Source organism: Sinohyriopsis cumingii, chromosome 9 (assembly GCF_028554795.1).
Source record: "Sinohyriopsis cumingii isolate HCF-2022 chromosome 9, ASM2855479v2, whole genome shotgun sequence".
Lineage (NCBI taxonomy): Eukaryota > Metazoa > Mollusca > Bivalvia > Unionida > Unionidae > Sinohyriopsis > Sinohyriopsis cumingii.
The window spans coordinates 18,004,386-18,024,547 of NC_142969.1; the positions used below are offsets into that span (position 1 = coordinate 18,004,386).

Consider the following 20,162-nt stretch of genomic DNA (forward strand, 5'->3'; position numbering starts at 1 on the left):
TTAAGTCTGGAACACTATTTAAATTTAGAAACACATCAATAATATCTGGATGATTTATGCATAAATACATATCATCTTATTTTTTGTTATGACTGCATACTATTGAAAACAAAACCCTTACATGTTACACTGGCAAAACACAACTACAGGATATTCCAAATAGATAATCTTTTCAAAGGACACTGAACTAAATTCAGCTCTCATTTTCTATTAATTTACATCTTGGAGGAATATTGCTGAGTGTTTCGGTTTTCTGGCAATTATATGTTGCTTGAATAAATATGTTATAAGTGGAAAATGGCAGTAGTGTTTGAATTTCTTCTTTTTCTTCTTATTCTTATTATTATTATCAGTGGGAAGCATTAGTTCTCATTCTTAAGTTCTTGATGTTCTTTTCTTAAGTCTTTGGTGTGGAGGAATAATTTTATAATCATTCGTTCTTTGCTGAAGTGATTGATTCCTGTTATTGTTCCAGTAATGTGAATTATTTTAATGTGCTTGCAAGGCTAAATGCTTAACACATATCCTTAAGCAACACCTTTTGCAGTTAGTATAACGGTCTGCATCTGTATGTCATGGCTGAAAGAGATATGTAAAGATATGTTCGTACTTAAGAAAAGTTACAATCTGTACGGTATACACTGACCTGATTATGCCATGCAGCTTAATTTGATTTCTGCTAGACACTACAATCTAAACACAGAATAGGCGCATACATGTACATATCTATACCAAAATACATCCAGAATTCATTGAAACCAAAGATATTTAATTTCAACAATATCGGTGTTAAAATAAACTTATTATTTTTCAAGTGCATGGGTTACAATGCCATTCATACTTACATACAGAATTTAGTTTTCTTCATATGATATTAATTGTATTAATAATCAGCAATCAGTGCACTCTGAAATTACAAGGACATCTCTCTCTCTCGTGCATAAGGGACAAAATAAGTAGATATAAATCTGGAGTGAGGGAGAAAAATACTTTGGGCTGGAAGGAAACCTTGAAACTGAACTTACACAAAATAACCTATAAGAATATATTTTGTTGTAATTGTATGTGTACAATTTCCCTAGGATTTATCTACAGTGTTCATTTATCAATGATTCAAATTTTCAAAAGTCTGTTGATAATATACTGTAAATTTCTAGGCCACGAGGCACACATGGTGTAATGTATTTAACAGGGTTTTGTGAGGGGATGTTGCTGTTATTTTGTTTCTGAAACATAGAATAATGATCTAAATATTGATTATTATTAACTAAATATGAAAATGTCCGAAGGCCACCCCATGACCCTGTTGGTCACTAACTTGGTTGGTCATGGAAGCAGACTAATCAACCAACAGAAAAAACACAAGGTATAACAATAAAAAATGCCCCATCATAATTCTCCTTTTAACCCCTAATCTCTCTCTCTCTCTCTCTCTCTCTGCCTAAGCTACATGCGAAAATCAGGGATGTCATTTCAACTTTGGTGGGGGCGGGCCAAATTTGATGGGGGTAAAAATCCAGTCCAACCTACCAAAGGACAATATAGATAAAATCGATTTTATGGGCGGTAGTAACGTTAAACAAAGCAGAATAATGACTTTGATCAACTGTAAATACATTAAACATATTTTCCTTACCTCTTGTTCCTAATGTCCACACATTCACCAGTACATGAATGGCTGACAGTTCAGTGTTCAAGAAGCTAACCATGTGTTTGTATTACTCCACTTCCTTGATCAAAACCATCTTTCATTTTTATATTATAAGTGTCTCATATTTATTTAATCAACATGAATAAAAACAGAATCTCCAAAAAGCGACTTGTGAATAACCACAAAAGCATAGAATTACATTTTGTATGGATTTACTGGGCAGGGATGTAAAGGATTCATTCAGTCGGTCAATACACATTTGTCTGCAGTCAATCTTAACTCTGAACAAAGGGAAAATATGCATGCATGTACTTGTATGTTATATAAATGAAATATATTTATTATGTACGCTGAATCTTGGATATAGCATTTATTGTATAAATTTTTCACTAAAAGGAAGCTCAGCAAGCCTTAAACATATCATGGTATATCAATGATACAGTGTACATACTATATATGTGTGGTTTCGTGCGTGTGTGTGTGTGTACTTGTCAAAGAGTATAACATTCTGTTAGGATTACTACTGTTATCAATATTTAGCACGCATGTTAAATGTTACTCGAAAATTAAATATGCATACAACTTACCAGGTATTTATTACCAATTTAGACAAAAGAAACAAAATTATGTATGTATGTGATTTGGGGTTTTAACATAGCTTTAAAAATTATTTAGTTAAATCATTTTGATATCTGCAGTGTAATTGTTTGTAGTGATGTCTAGCACCGGGAATTTCATGCCGCAGACCGCAGACATGTGGCATAATCTACCACCCTGTCACATTATCCTGACACCGGGAAGCAGCTGGTCGTACTACTTTTATGTGTTTGGTATGACTCGGCCGGGATTTGAACCTGTGACATCCTGCATCCGAGGCGGATGCTCTAACCACTTATACCACTGAAGTGGTCCAAAATTACCTCCCATATCTTATTTCAAACAATGCAGTTGTCTAAGTGGAAATGAATGAACTAAGTACAAAAGGCTTATATTTATACATGTATTTTTACCTAGCTGGTTTTTACAATATGCTCATTGTGAAACTCTTAAGAAAGTTGTTACACAAACGCTCAAATTTGATTCTGAAGTTGTACCGACATCATATTATGCTCGTGCGCTCCCTATCCGTGGTGGAGGCTCAAAAGGGAGACAACCAAAGAGCACAATTTGTAATTACAATCACCCACGATATGTATTTTGTCACATTTATACCTAAATTCATGTAATTTATGTAGTTATTATAATGCATAAAAGAATACTTATAAAATGGCCAGATCTATACACTCTTATACGATGCAATTGTCTTACAAGGGATATTATATTTTTGCAGTGCATTGAATGGGTGTCAACAAAGAATGAACATATTTATCTCTCTATCCGTACATGGAAATGAGCCTGACAGATACCTTTAGAAAAATGCAGCCAAATGTTGTTAAACTAATTAAGTCCGTTTCACCGATGACAACTTTTTGAAGTAATCACGGTCTTTATGAGTCACTGAACACATGAACTGTCATGAAGGAAGTAAATTAAATATAAAGCAACCGTTATCTTTAACGCTTAGTTCCTTCTTGGTTTAAGAAGTAATATTTGCATAAAAATGTATACTCTTAAGGTGAATATGTTTACGTTGAGCCTGTTCAAAACAGTTGGAGCAGACAGAGCAAACATTATTCCGACCTGGAGTAAATATCAACATGGATCCGATAACGAGCGATTACTTACCTTTTCTTAAAAGATCACGACCAATTTTGCATTGATATTACTTACATCAATACGCAAGGTGATACATTTTCCTCTAAGCTTAGAGAGAAAGAGTATCATCTATTCTTTATCGTTTCAAATCATATGTAGTCCTGAATAATGTCTTGCATTTTGACACACATAACAGACAGTTCACTGTTTACTACACAAATAAATGCAGCAGCGGCCCAACTGGACATAGTACACAATTAATTTTACTATATGTTCTCTACATTTGTTTCTCAGTACTGACCTTTCCACTGTGTGACAATCAATGCAAATCATATGTTAATCTAAAATACCTTCAAAGATGACTTCACGGTGAAGTTCTTGTCAAAGGTTGACCTGCTCTTTTTTTAGATCATTGACTGTCAACATAACAGCATGTAAACAGAACACGTATTTCACTTCCGGATCATCACCAAGGCCTTATTACTCACTGTGCACTGTCGCCAAAATACATACAGACAACAACACCCTGAGCTCATATTATCAAGAATAAACAGTTACCTTTAAATCCCTACCAAAAATGCATAAATAAAACTCTTCTATCACCACCAAAATGAGAGAGGAAAAAATGTTCTAAAAATAGACTAGAACTACATTGTGATGTAATTCCAACTTCATTCTATCACCCGACCGGAGACACGTGATGATACTATCACGTGATCAAGCATATTAACCGGAGGGAGCGACTAATCATCCCAAGACACCGCCAAGACTCTCCCTAAACACTCTCACCTAACCAGTATACATTTATACAATTAAGAAAATAAAATAAAAATGTAATCAGTATAATTATGCATTGTATAAAAATAGAATAACATCAGTAGAGTTTTTCCTTTGTCGCTCATGGTCAACGGAAAGACACAAGACACCCCAAGACTCTCCCTAAACACGCTCACCTTAACAGTATAAATTTTGTTAAGTTCTATGTGACTCACTGTTATGCGTTGGGGTGGGGTGCTCCCAATATTTATGTGAATTACTGTGGAATTCCCACCCTGGCTCGTTTTTATAGGAAGTGAAATTAGTGATAGACAGGGGTAAAGCTCCGAGCCCCCAGTCAGCAATACCGACAATGAAATTATTAAGAACACAAGTGTGAAATCCAAAAGAATAACAATTTAATACTTAATACAAATTAAACGATATTAAGTTCTCAACCAATCTGTTTCCTCTCGACCATGTGACAACCTATTTCATCACGTGATTTTAGTGTGAGATGGCTTTCCCCTGTACTTGGTTTCTACTCATCTGAGTTTACTACGCCAATTGCTTTCCTCCTTCCGGCGTTCTCCGATTCTTCCTGTCCTCCTCCCCTTTTGTCTTCCTTTCTCCTCCTCCTCCTTTTCTTTCTCTCTTTCCTTCAACGAGGCTTGTTGCTCGCCTAATTCTATTCTCTATTTCTCCTTCCGGCGTTCTCCGCCTATTTCTATCCTGTCTCTCTGAGACTAGGGACTTCACTACTCTGTCCCCAAAAGCTTCCTACGAAAAACACAAAGGACGCTAGCATTTGTGTTAGCCATCTCGCTCACACTAAATCAATAATCAATCAATCATCAGATCAAGGTTATCTACATCTTTGGTCACGCATTCGTGCACATCGAAAAACACACACGTTCTTATAAAAACAACGTTGCAATAAGAGCGGTATCCTACTTATCATACAGAAATCACTAAATTGCGTCACATCAATATATATATATATATATATATATATATATATATATATATATATATATATATATATATATATATATATTCTTATTCTCAGTATTCTCAACAAAAATCACAATAATCCGACGCATTTCTGTACATTACACTCCCACAAGTGTACACAAATATTCAGATATTCATATTATTTAAATTTACACACTTCAACTATTTCCAAAAGTTACAATTTAATTCAACAATTGCAAAATCTAGAATATCACATGAATAAATACACTAGTTTACTACTAAGTAACTAAATAGCGAAATACAATATTAATTCTGACGAGCGAGCAATCTACATAATCATAGCTCATTTATCAAGTACGCATGTAAATTAGACAATCAAAGGGTAATTCTACGTCCTAACGATTCTTGTAAGTAAATATACATACTGCACTTAATTACAATTACGATGCCGTAACATTCTGCAACAATCGAGCAAATAACTCACTGACCTTTACGAAGCTTTCTGTCCTTAGAATGTACTAAGAGTTTTCCCGCCAAATCACTAGTGGCTCCCTCGGAGTGAGTATACTCTGCTTTACCAGTACGACAGCTTACAAATAGCTTACAAATCACTAATTCGTTATCAGTTCAAATGACTGTTAAGTTCTGATTCGAACTGATGGCCCCACCCTTGCTCAGTTCTGATTGGATATCAATTGTACCCCCAGTCGGTTCAACTTAACAGACGAGCCTCAGGCCATCTGTCAAGCGGAGAGATTTACAATAGCATCGAGGGTCCTTTGTTCTTAGAACAAAGCTTTTAACATCTATATGCGAGCGATAACACCTAACGAAGGGTTCTTGTACAAACAAAATCGCCGTAACAGTGAAGGGTCGACATACTTATTGCGCTAACCCATTCCTTTGTTCCCGACTTACGTAACCGCGGCCAGGCAAACGTGACACATTTATACAATTAAAAAAATAAAATAAATCGGTTACAAATTTTTGTTTCAAAAAAATATTTTTCTCTGACAAACAGGGGTCCGCTCAATAATTAGATCCGAAGGGCGCAACATTTATAAAATTTTAATTATTTTATTGTGTTAACAAAACCTATGCCAATTAAATAACTAATAAAAGGAGAACCGAAAAGTGTACCTTCCTTTGACTACATTAATCAGTATCAAAATTAAAGATGTATAGCAAATCAAAGGTGATTTGTTTGGCAAATTGTAAGGCTCGTGAATTTAATCTTCTTAATGGCTACAGTGTTATTGAATACTCGCGTGGGGAGTTTAAGCCAATTAATGTATTAAGGGGAACCAAAAAGGATGCCGTTATTGGACATAATGGACGATATCCTGTCACGAATCTGCTTAATTAATGAGCCGCACAATTATTTAATCAGTATAAAAGGTGTTTCTTTTGTTTGTTTTGCTTGCGCGTAAAAGTGTTTACTTTGCTCAAATACATTCATTATAAACATGTCTTTACTTGGTGTGTATATAAACGTCATTAATTTTATTGCAGGTCATATCTGAATATCTGATCTGCTTGTCGGTTCATATACTGAAATATTTATCAGTTCAATCTGAATTCGAAATCTAAAATGGCTTCGAAAAAGCGCAATATTACCGTTACAAAAAGAGCAGCATTTTGGCCCTGTGTTTCATGTCGTTTAAATTGTACGTCTAATTGCATACTTTGCGACTCTTGCAAACAATGGAATCATTCCAAATGTGAGCAGTTATCTGCAGAAAAATTGAATATCTTTTATGAAAACGATAAAGTACCATATGTATGCAACAACTGCTTCACGTTAGAGATGGGGACTTAACTAACAACTACACTGAAGGATTATGCCGCTTAGCACAGACAGTCTCTGCTTCGCAGCAACAAGAGAGGGAGAGTTCCTGGAGTCCTTTCAGTTGTATGGAAAACAGATCATCCCGTCCGATTTTGTGGAAATAGATCGAAACGCACAAGAAATCATGAACAAGTGTGGTTTGTCTTCTTTCGGTGTACTTTCGCTATCTACTGGCGAGGCAACTGCCTTTTCCACTCTGTTTCAGTTGTGTTGACGGATAGTGCAGTTTTGGCGTCAGAACTGAGGTTGCGCACATCGATTTGAAATGTCACGAAATATCAGTCTTTGTGATTAAAAATGGACACTTGATACATGTTGGTAACAAAATCAAAAGTACTGACTTAAGAAAAGATGCAAAGTTCAGGTATACTGGGAACCTCTCGAACCACAACCTGCTGAGGATAGCATTGTCGTTTTAAGCCGGTACTACGCTATTCTCAAGAGAGATCCAAATTTTAAGAAAAGGGTCTCATACTTTGTAAATAAAGTTGATCAAACCTTGAGCAATGTTGTCCTGTTCGAATACCAAGTAATTCAACCAATAACTTCACAATCGCATGGGAACGCGCATAGTGGACAAACATTCACAAGAACAAACCCCAAAACAATAGAAAAATAGAACGAAAATTTTAACAAACAGCAACCGAGAGAATTATTTCGTTACTTGAAAAAAGAAGACTCTATGAATTGTGCACGTGACTTCAGAGTGATACGAAACCAGAAGTATAATGCCAGAAAAAGAGAAAAGACCAACTGCGCAAGAAACACCAATGTAGCTGATGAGATTTTAGATGTGTTGGGAATGATAAATGAATACCCTTACGTAGAAACTGTGATACACAACAAATTACAAGTGCCATCAATTATCTACTACATAAAAGAACAAATAAAGGATCTGAAACACTTCTTAACAAACACAAAGAACAAAGCGATTGGCATTGACCGAACATTCGGCCTTGGACACGTTTATGTGACATTGTTGGTGCACAAAAATCCGAGAGTTGTGAGGAAAAATACAAATGACCATCCTATATTTCTTGGTCCTCTACTTCTGTGCAAAGACGTGTCGTATAAAACGTACAAATCATTCATGGAACACGTGGCAACAGAACTTGATAATGATGTGGAAAATATAAAAATGTGAATATTAGAGAATATGGAATTAGGCACGGACGACGAGAAAGCTGTGACCAAGGCTATCGAACACGTGTTTCCTTCTGCTAGAAGATATTTGTGCACAAAACATCTAAAATACAATATTAAGTTTTATCTACAAAACAAGGTAGGAATTGACAAGGTAGAGCGCGATACAGTCATGAGGTCTCTGTTTAGTAGCGAAGGTATCGTGGACGCCAATACTACTATTAGGACATAATTTTTAGTACGAGTAACAAGATTGAAATTTTCTCTAAATGGTATTAAAAGTAAGTTGATAAATTATATTGAAAGTAAATTTCTATTAAAATATATTGAGATTGAATCCATTTATTTCGGTATTACAATTATATACTATTTAATACAGATTGCGCCCTTATGATCAATTACGAACCGTCTATACAAACAGTTATTTCCCTTGTATCCTAAAGTCGGCACACACAAAAAACTACATGTAAAGTACCGCATTGCGGAAACCTAGAAAAATCATAAGCTATTACTAATCGCGCTGACGTTGTAGAATTGTCTGTCTAATGACGTACATAGATCTAGACGATAATCTGTAAAAGACTACGAAGCCTCACTTTGAGATTCTGGCCATTGCAAGAAGCTAGGAGCGCGCCATATTTGGCGTTGTCTTAAGAAACTGGTATATTAAGCCCCAGCCACGGGCCGACACCAGATTTGCTGGCCAGAAGCTCAAACAGACTTTTGTCTTTACAGGTAGGATTATGATCTATATACAATTTTTCATAGTATAAGATTCTTTAGTGTTATAAGAATTTTTACTGTTAAGATGTTAACCTAACATCAGTATGTTTAAACATTAGATCAATTTAATATTTCTTTAATATTATTTAACATAATGTATCCGAAAGTTTAATTGTTTGAAGAACTTATATTTACTTATATCTATATTATTGATTATAGTAAAAGCAACGTTCGCTACCAACTTCATACTCAGTAATAGTTAATTTAGAAATAAAATACTCTTTAAATAATAGAGTTTAATATGTTGACTTTTTAGAATAAATTCAGTTAAATATATTTCAATTACGATATTAGTCTGAAATATTTAATTTTAGATTCTTTTACTATCGTGAATTTATTCGATATTTAATTATCTGTATTACATTCTAAACGGCAGTTATTATACAAGTATGATGTTGGTAAGTGAAAGAATATCGTAGTTTTATATGTATTTCTTATATCCGAAAATAAATTGAGCTTGTTGTAGTTTGATATTGAAATGTAGGTTTATATGTTGAGTATTTCAAAAAAGTTTTGCTGGCCAGATGCTCAAACAGACTTTTGTCTCGATCCCCTACCCTCGCAAGCCAAGACTCTCAAACATGTAGCTGTATTTACAACATCATCAGGTGACACCTCTTTCAAGAGGATTGAACTTCCTTTCTTTTCTCTCTCTCTCTCTCTCTCAAATTTTGGAAACAGATTGACTTAGAGTTTACGAAACAAATCTTCACATAAAAGCTAGTGGAGAACGAACAAATCTTTCGTAAAACTACCATCGAGTTTGAAAACCGTTCTGAAAAACTTGAGCAATTAATAAAAGAAAAGTTTGACATCTTCGAACAATACTATGTCAAGACTCTAAAACCAAGACTTCGAAAATTTGTGTTTGAACCAGATCGACAGAACAAAGAAAACAAACACTGGACCAATAACAACGCAGAGTCCATCAACAATATTTTAAAAATTTCCGTTGACTGGAAGCCTAAACATACTAAAGATTTAATAAACAAACTTTACGGCGTTACAGACTTGCATTTTATGGATTATAGAAGTTCTCTACATGACACAGGAAATTATCAACTGACTAATGAAGAACAAATCTACCGTGTTCATAATGCAGTCTGGCGTTGCAAGTCTGAAGAAGAAAAAAAACGAACTTTTCCAAAATTTTCTCTTGGACTCAAAATGCAGGCAAAATGCAAAATTCTTAAAATCAAAAGATGGAAAAACGTAAACCGGGACAGCGACGGCGTCCCGTGAACGAAAGGACAAAAAACGATGATTGTGTGTTTTGAGACTTCTTTATAAATGATACCAACAAGGAAAATCAACAACAAAAAAAATGTACTCAAGATCTAACAGAAATAAAAAATTAAAAAATAAATTTAAAAAAAATAAAAATAATTATAAAAATTAATACGAAGAACATCAATGAAAATAGGCTATGGAAATTTGAACAAACAACAACCGAGAGGATAAAAATGTACTCAATATCTATTAAAAATAATATTTAAAAAAAAGTTAACAGAAAAGGGCCATGGAAAGAACGCCTCCTCGTGGTGTAGCCTGGATATATAGGGATAAATGAAAATAAAATGAGCATTCAATTACTTTGCAGAGCATTTATTATTCATTTATCCATATGTAACAGAACGCTCTTATTCAGTACTTAGAATCAGATGCACGAACGAAACTCTTCGCCACTCTGGTGGACTGAACTTGAAACATTTCTTGTATTTGTAATTTTCAATTGTGGGGGTAATTAAGATTAAATTAAAACATTTTTTGGTCAAGTGATAAAGAATTTAAATTGTAAAACATTATTTTAGGTGTCTTGTGATGTTTTATAGAGTCTCGGGGTGTCCTGGAGTCTTTCCTTTGGCGATGACAGACAAGGGTAAAAATTCTACTGATGTTAAACGATAATTATGCAATGCATAATTATAATTTTTGCTTTTTATTTTATTTTTTTAATTGTATAAATGTATAATGGGTTGGTGATATTGTTTTGGGACAGTCTTGGGGTGTCTTAGGGTAGTCTAGGGGTGTCTTGGGGTAGTCTTGTGGTAGTCTGGGGGTGTTTAGTCGGACCGTTAACCGGGTGATCCAATCAAGGAAATCAAAAACGGCGAAAATGGCGGAGATAGCAATGTGTATGGCAGCAGTTGAGTTTATGGAGTCAAATAATGATGTGTTCCTAGACTCAGGCGTTGAATGTTTATATACTTTGTAAGTATGTAAATCTCGTTCAAATATAGGAATGGTTCTAAGTGCGTTCGTGATTGTAATTTTACGGGTGGTGGTTGTGGATTTCCTTATTTTAATATACAGTACTTATTCAGAAGCTTTTCTCTACAGCAACTCCTCAGGCACAGGTAGGATTTCATTGGAAATATTACCCATAATTTGTTTATGGGTAATATTAATTTTAAAGAGCAATTCCTGTTTCTTGTGTTATCTTCGATATCATCCATTCCTCGTGTACATTTCTTCTTCATACAATGTAAGTTCGCACGTTATTTTTGTTTTAGTGCCTGACGCCCAAACCATAAATATCAGCGTCGAGGGCTTACATTAACAAGCTGATCTCCGCTTCTTTTTTTCTCACATAACCGTAGTCAGACACTCCCCTCTCTTAATGTGTCGATGCTGATATACGATATGTACAATGAAGTCTGTGATTTCTGGCACTAGTCCTACATGTGAGACCTGACGCTGATATTTATGTTGTGGGCGTCAAGGTCTTAAAGCCTTACCAACGGCGCTGTGTAGCGTGTTTTGATGTCGACTAACATCGTTACGAAAGTCAGATTTTCGGGAATATTTTCAACCCAGGTCGGTAGACCAGCGTTATTCTTGGCCTTCTTTTCTTCTTACATTAGTATTATTCACCACCAGTAACATGAGAGAAAAAAGCGGAGAACAACTTCTTGGTATACCAAGCCAGCATATAGAGATGATAAAGCCCCCCCCCGCCCCCCGTCTAAAGTTGAAAAGTTACCCACTTTCTTCTTCAGCATCTGCATAATTGATCACTGTAATCCACCCCTAGCCCCTTGTGTTGGTTGATTGTAATTTTATATACACCATGCAGACCCCTTCATTATTATTTTACATATTTGGAAGTTTTGCTGCAAGCTATCTTTACAGAATATTAAAGAAGGTTAAAGATGGCTACATTTTTTTAAGAATTTTTAGGTGAAATTCACAAATTCAGATAGCTCTAGAATGAATACAATTCCAGTTGCAGTTGTTCCAACACTCTTTGATAAGTAATGTATTAATTAACTGTGTATATATTCTTTTTCCAGGTTGCACGAAGAGAGGATAAAAGTTGAGAACTTCTGTTCACACACATTGCCTTTGTACTCAGATTACATGTTTAGGAGAACTTTTTGTGTACCTAGGAATGTTTTTAGTTTTTTCCTTGACACTCTAAACGATGATTTAAAACATACTCCATATTTTGGTGGTAGACAGTCAGAAGATAAAATAGCAGTGTTCTTTAAATATATTGGATCCACAGACACAATACTAGACATTGGACAGCTTTTTAATTTAACAGAATATAGTGTGGTAAAAGGCAAGAAGAGAAGTCACTGAGGCCATTCTAAACAGACTTTTAGCTACAACAATTAAGTGGCCCACTCCACAGGAGCTGAATAATGTGGCCAATGAATTTAATAACATCACAGCCCATAACTTTGCTGAGATAGTAGGAGCTTTGGATGGCTCCCACATCGCCATTGCAACCCCACTGGAATCACCTCAGTCATATTTCAACAGGAGAAAGTTTCATTCTGTTGTGCTGCAGGCTGTCTGTAAGCCTGATCTAACATTCATTGATGTTTGTGTTGGATGTCTAGGCAGAATGCTTGATGTCAACATCCTTCGGAGACCTGAACTTTGGAGCACTGGGTGGCAGAAGTGCAATTTTGGGAGATACCATGTTATAGCTGATGCTGCATACCCTTGTCTCCCATGGATTATGACACCCTATAGAGACAATGGTCATCTTACACGACAGCAGCATGACTACAACAGAGCACTATCACATAGAAGACAAGTTATTGAGCATTCGTTTGGTATACTGAAACAACGGTTTCGGAGACTAAAGGTCGGTGTAGACATCAAAGATATTGATGAACTGAACAAAGTGACTTTGGCTGTATGTGTACTACATACCGTATGCTTACCTGAAGACCCAGAACAGCTTTTTGATGATGAAGATAATGATGACCAGACAACCCTCGTCTCCAGCCTACACCAGATATAATTAGACCTTCAAACACAAATGCGATGGGCCAGCTAAAGAGAATTCGAATTACTAATAATTTGTAAAATCACAAAATAAAGACTAAAACAAATACTGTGTTTTGTTATTATTTATTAAAACACAAAAGCTTATGCTTCTCCTTGGCACATTTAAAAATAAAATAGTACACAAAAACAACATGCCCACCCCACCCACAAAACAAACACATATTAAGGAAAATGTAACAAAAATCTCCCAAGAGCTTTGGTGAAATTTTTTGTTTTGCCTATCTTGATACCCTATTCAACTCTCATATAAGACATTTTCAGTTGGGACAGCAACCTGTATGACTACAGGGATAGCATACATACATTTCAACATCTGACACAAGCTTTTTCATTTGTAAGACTTCTTTAAGAATATCCAGCACATGGACATTTCTATCTCTGACATAAGTTGTTTGTTTTCTAAGACTTTTTGAAGACTGCTTAAATTACCCAGCAAGTAATGGCGTGTTTTGGTTAGCATTTGGCTTTGAGAAATAGCAGGCTTACAAAACATTCAACAAATATTTATGAAAGCAACTGAAGTTTTTAAAAGTCTTTAAATATCCACATATTGCCTGTGACAGACTTGCTACTTGGGCCTCAACTTGTGATCCTAACCAACAAATTACTTTTAAAAATTCTCAGAACTAATGGCATACTCATAACTAATGGGATAAAAATGTATGCAAATGCTATCTGAGTAAGGATGTAAATCCTGTGCCACAAAAGCTGTGAAATGTTCTAATTATATGTACCATTCATGTTCAAGAAAAAGAAAGTAAAAGCATATACAATTAGTCTTAACTTGGCATTTTCCAAATGCCTGCATCATAAATGGTGCCAAATGTCTGATTTGATAATTAAAACAAACAACATGAAACTGTACATAACTTGCAAAAACAAACTAAATAACTGAAACTAAATTTAACAATGCAGAACAAAGTTTCAAATTGAATGATTGTATCTAATGAGGTACTTCAGTACTAAATTCCTCTAAACATTTTTTTTTAGAAGGCACAACCATTGAAACCTGCAACTCGTGAAGTTAATTACAGCTTACTTAAACAGAATTGATGTGTTTTAAAAAGTACTGTTTAGGTCTGCTAGGAAACTCAGTTCAACACCTATTTTTGCAGTTAGGATGGAACTTAAAGCTCATTTCCTTGAATGGATCACGATTAATTACAATGTCTCTAGGATGTGATGGAAAAGTTGATTGATAGAGTTTTCATGTAGCAACCCAGTCACGGAAAAATCCAGTTTGTCTATAGTGCAATAATGAAAGAATATTTCCTTTGTATTTTGGCTCAAGGTAGTATGGTAGCCAGCGATTGGATGCACCAAAAAGGGGAGGTGGTCTAACTATTTTGTCCATTCATTGGAAACTTCTGAATGTGATATGATGTGTAGATGGTCTACCTAAATGAGAAAATTATATTTTGCATTAAAATGTATACCAGTATATTGCTGAATGTTGTTGTTGTTGTAGGGTTTAACACCATTTTTCAGCACACGATAGGCTATACATGGCGGCCAGTATTAATGGTGGAGGAAGAACCCGGGAAATCCCCGGAAAGAACCACCGACCCTCGAGAAGCTACTGGCAAGTTTTCTCACATATCCACATTGGCCGAATCCGAGACTCGAACCCATGCAGACAGAGGTGAGATTGCAGTGATCCGTAACGGAGAGCGCTTTAGACCACTCGGCCACTCGGGGCCCCTATTGCTGAATGTAAACATGTATTGGGTACTATTATGTAGCAGTACATGTATCTGATTTTCACAATTTATATTACTATGTAATATGCATTTTTTCTCACAATCATATCTTCGAATGTATCACAAAAAAGCTACTAAGTATGTCACTTCCAAAACCACCTTTGTACCAAAGATCAATGTCAAGATTATCAAAAGTATAAAAAAAATGATAGGAAATATGTACTAGGTCATCATCATTGCATTCACACTTGATACGGTGGATGTGGAACCAATTTTGATTGCTGTACTCCAATCAGATTAGCACTAAACACTAACACTTGATGCTGTTACTGTCAAAAATCTTAGTTGGAAGTTTGCTACAATAGGTTCAGGGAGTTATCCATAAATATAGATATAAACACACATTTTGGCAGCTAAGATATCCACCATGCTCTTGAAAACACACATTTTCTTCTCATGCTGTTTCATCATCAATTCCTTTTTTCTCTTGCTTTCTCAAGATACAACAACATCCGATCAATATTTGATTTTGACTTTTTTGCTGGGTTTTGATCACCTAAAATTGGACATATAAGTTGCAATTAATAAAGTACCATGTAACGTCACCAACAAATGCCTCATATCTTTCATCTTTAGATCTATGAATGTGGTTTACAGTAACTGGCAATGTCTTTAGATTATTTAAATATTGGCATAGTTAAACTAAATATATCCAATGGTTAAAAGCTTGCCAGGCAGATAGGTACAAGTTGACATGGAAACACGTGTTAATAATATATACACACGGGCAACAGTGAACATATAAACAGTTTTACCTTAGAAAAAAAAAGACAACTCAAAATGTGGTAGTTATGTTTGAGCAACATCAAAAGTAGGTTCAAGAGTAATTATACAATTATTAGCAGTTTATGTCTGTATAACATAGTTTATAAACCTATCAACAGATGTTGTCTGTTATAGAGAAAAACAAGAGAAATATGGTTATTTAAATTTACCAATAAAAATATGCTTGTTAAACTAGTTTTACCTGTTTCCATTGGACATGGTACCACCAGCCAAATATTTATTTAAAATTATAAATGATGGGCAAAAAAGCACATGGGGTTCAAGTGTCAAGAGATATGGGGCCAAATATGGGACACCTTAAATTCTGCACTCAAAGTGTAGCACCAATCTGAGCTAAGTGATTCTGCATATCAATCAGTTTCAATGCAATATTACCTTCCATGTCCTCACTCTCATCCCTTCTGGTCCTGTCCTTGTCATGTACTGGACTGTTGTCATTTTCTGCATGCAAAAAAAAACTATAAAAATACTAGCTTACAATATTTTGTTTTTTGAAAAACAAAATCAGTATTTTATCAAAATGTTTTCTCTTTCAAACTGTGTTAACACAGCTGTAGGTCATCTGTAAATAAATCACAATATTGAATTCAACACTGAATCAAAATTTGTTTGCTGCTAATTTATACTAGTACACGTGTTGTCAGAGAAGCAATAAATCTTTCATTAGGATGAGAGTATGACAATATTTAAGTGGAAATTTTCCATCTTGCTGTCCATATATACAATGTAAAGTGGGAGCAAGTGCTGTTTCCCCATCCAATAAGGGGAAAATTTCCAGGTTTCTGCCATAATTTCAGACACTCATGACATGGTCGACTAAAATTCATTAAATGAGGAAGTCGTGTTTTACTGTAAATAGTCATACATGCCTTTTTGATACTTTGAAGAGTTCAACATCAGGACACTACCAACATGCTTCTCATCTCCAAATGCGTCTTCAAGCTCCTCTGGTATAGAAAAACCCTCACCACCACTGTGATTTAATCTCTCAACTGCTCGCTTATATTTTGCTGTAATCCCCTGATTTTCAGCCTACACTTGTCACCAAATTTTGAGTTACCCATGGCAATGTTCTTTTTCACCATTTCCCCTAACTTTGCCCATGGCATCTTCCTGTTTTTATTTTCAATATAAATGCTAAGTGGTGCCTTTATATTCTTGTTTGTCCAGAGTGCTTCTGAAATGGATATCAATACATTTTAAAATATTTACCAATGAAGAAAAAATAACAGTCTGCATATGTATGTATGTATGTATGTATAGACATTAATTTCACATCAGCACAATAATGAGTATACAGTGCCAGTGGTTAAACGTTGCCATTAGGATGTGATGTGATATGATTTGGATTTTTAACGTAGCTTTAACAATTTTTCAGTCATATCGCTACGATGTCAGCAATGTGGTAGTTTATAGTGATGTCTAGCACTGGGGCATCATGCGGCAGACATGTAGCATGATGCCCTAACCAGTCACATTATCCTGACACCGGGCCGACCAGTCCTAACACTAACCTCTTAATGCCGAGCGCCAAGCGAGGCAGCTGTTAGTACTGTTTTTGTAAGTCTTTGGTGAGATTCGGCCGTGGGATCAAACCCATGACCTCCCGCATCCGAGGTGGACGCTCTAACCACTAGACCACCGGAGCGGTTTTGCCATTAGGAAACAAGGTAAAAAATAATTATGGAGAATAAAGGAATATACTAAAATGTCTTCTGCAAACAAAAACACATAAATTCATTTATCCAGGTGGAGTTTGTATTCTGTGGATTGGAATTCTTGCAGCCTGGTCACCATATTTTTGTTTCAAGTAAATTTTTAACATTTCCAATATTGCTAAGTTTTGGGTCAATATATAAAGTACCTTGATGATCCAAGAGAGTGGTTTCTGGTTCAGATTCTTCATCTGCCTCATCTCTGGCTGACTGATTACTAAGAACAGAGTACACAAATTGGTCCAAGGCTTCTTTGTTTGCAGGAAATAATAATGGTTTAAACAAAGTTATTTGCATGCAAATTTAGTCATCTCAAAATCAGCTACACATAAGCTTCTGTCACAGTATTAGTGGCTAGCTATACTTAGTATTAAAAAAATACCATGAATTTGCCTTGCATGTATCTAGATTATATGTGCATGGATAAATCTGCATATGCATGTATATATGGGGGGTGTGTGGCCTGGGCCTGATGTCCCACTTGCCAAAGGAAAGTGAAGCGTCTCTCATAGCCTCCTTCCCAGGTGTAGTGATTGCCGCAGGACCACTGTCTCGCTCTGCGGGGCGGGAGCTTACTTGCATATGGCCTCGACTACACTATTGTGTCCACAGCAGCACCTTCACGCAGTGCCCCCTGTTTTAACAGAGCCTGCTGTGTGACGCGACCGAGTACCCGGCGGTATAACTGGGTGGGTAGACTGGGCTCATTAGCCTTGGCAGGCAACCAGTCTAAGAGAAGGGAAACTCTGACCCCAAACCCGGGCAGATGAAGTTCGTTAGCCTTGTCAGGCAGTTCATCTAGGAGAAGGAAACTCTGATTCAAAACCAACCAAATCCCATCCATTGGATTATGGCTCCACTGCCTTGTGGATATCTTCGGGAGAAGGAAAGGCTACGGGAGTAAATCCAGACAGAAAATCAGGAGTGGAGCCCCTAAGGCGGCTGGGGGTCGACTATGACCTCCTTCCGGCAGCTCCTGCATCCAAACTGGTGCCAAATGTCATGCTCAGCATTCCTTTGGACCCCACCAGCAAGGACGAGAGGGGGATCCTGACGTCTGGGCAGCCCAGGATCTCCATACTCCACGCCCAGGCTTGCGCCCTGGAGAGGACACTCCAGTCTCGCTACTGAGTGAGGAAACAACACGGAAGCTGACAGTTTACGGGTTATAAGTCCCACCCGATTGGCGTAGGGAAGGGGCGCCACGGGTCAGCTTTGACGGTGGGAGGGATCATCGTGTCCCACTGGCCAACTATCGCCCGCCTCAAGCCGGGCAGCCCCCGGTCAATAAGGTGTTGACCCGCCATCGTCTGCCTGCTCCAGTGGGTGTCTGGAGCTCAGTGTGTTGTTCAGCATGACAAGCAGACGGTAATTCCACACCAGACAAAAGAAACAAGAAACCAATAAAGAAGACTCCAGCTCTTCGATTTGCAAGCTGGAATGTGCGCACCATGTGTACAGGCATCTCCGACGACCTCAGAGAAGTGGACGACACCAGAAAGACGGCCATCATCGATAGAGAACTCACCAGACTAAATATCAGCATAGCTGCCCTCCAGGAAACCAGGCTCGCCTCTAGTGGCAACCTCAGAGAGGAAAACTACACCTTCTTCTGGAAGGGTCGAGAACCTGAGGAGCCCCGTCAGCACGGAGTGGGCTTTGCCATCAAAAACAATCTCCTGGCCTCGGTTGAACCTCCCACAGGGGGCACTGAGCGTCTCTTGTCCATCCGCCTCACCACTGCTTCAGGTCCTGTCAACATCATCAGTGTCTACGCCCCAACCCTCACGTCATCAGAAGACGTGAAGGATCAGTTCTATGGGCAGCTGGACGAACAGATCAAAGGATGCCCCAAAAATGAACCACTATTCCTCCTCGGCGACTTTAATGCCAGAGTAGGTGCGGACCACGAGTCATGGCCTACCTGCCTCGGATATCATGGCACTGGAAAGACCAACGAAAACGGCCAGAGACTGCTGGAGCTATGCATCTACCATGGCCTGTGCATCACAAACACCTTCTTCAAGTGTAAGCCACAACACAAAGTGTCATGGAAACACCCCAGATCTCATCACTGGCACCAACTCGACTTGGTCATCACCAGGCGCTCTGCCCTTAACAGCGTCCTCTCCACCAGAACCTACCACAGTGCAGACTGTGACTCCGACCATGCCCTTGTGAGCAGCAGAGTGCGACTACAGCCACACATGCTACACCGCTCAAAACCAAAAGTACGTCCTCGCATAAACACTGCACAGATGTCAGTCCCTGCCAAGGTGGAGGAGTATGTGTCTGCCCTGAACAAGGCTCTCCAGGACCTGCCTGAGTATGACGCTACCGCCAAGTGGAACGCCATGAAGGGTGCCATCTACAGTACAGCTATGTCAACATTTGGCAAGAAGGAACGACCCAGCCAGGACTGGTTCAATGCACACCTATCAAGGATGGAACCACAAATCGAGGAGAAACGAAAAGCCTTCATAGCTTACAAAAAATGCCCTAATGAACGGACGCTTGCTGCTCTCAGAAGTGCCTGAAGTAACACCCAACGCATTGCTAGACAGTGTGCGAATGAGTACTGGCAACAACTGTGTGAAGGGATCCAGCGCAGTGCCGAGTCCGGACACATCCAAGGCATGTACAGTGGCATCAAGAAGGCTCTAGGCCCTACAGTGAAAGGGGTCGCTCCCCTGAAATCCCTGACGGGAGAGAAGATCACAGACCATGGGCAACAGATGGCCAGA

The 20,162-nt window shown here is 37.4% G+C and overlaps 1 protein-coding gene and 1 long non-coding RNA gene across 2 annotated transcripts in view; both read right to left on the reverse strand.

Moving 5' to 3' along the window:
- The window catches only part of LOC149791327 (uncharacterized), a 100,534-nt gene extending 96,633 nt beyond the window's left edge, over nt 1–3,901 (reverse strand). Inside the window, exon 1 of the mRNA XM_089969856.1 lies at nt 3,697–3,901. The gene's annotated coding sequence lies outside the window, so the exon portion shown is untranslated. The remainder of the gene's footprint in view (nt 1–3,696) is intronic.
- A 12,677-nt stretch (nt 3,902–16,578) lies between these two features.
- Nucleotides 16,579–20,162, reverse strand: part of LOC149791328 (uncharacterized) — a 35,082-nt gene continuing 31,498 nt past the window's right edge. Inside the window, exon 3 of the long non-coding RNA XR_016423170.1 lies at nt 16,579–16,880. This is a non-coding gene — a long non-coding RNA (uncharacterized LOC149791328). The remainder of the gene's footprint in view (nt 16,881–20,162) is intronic.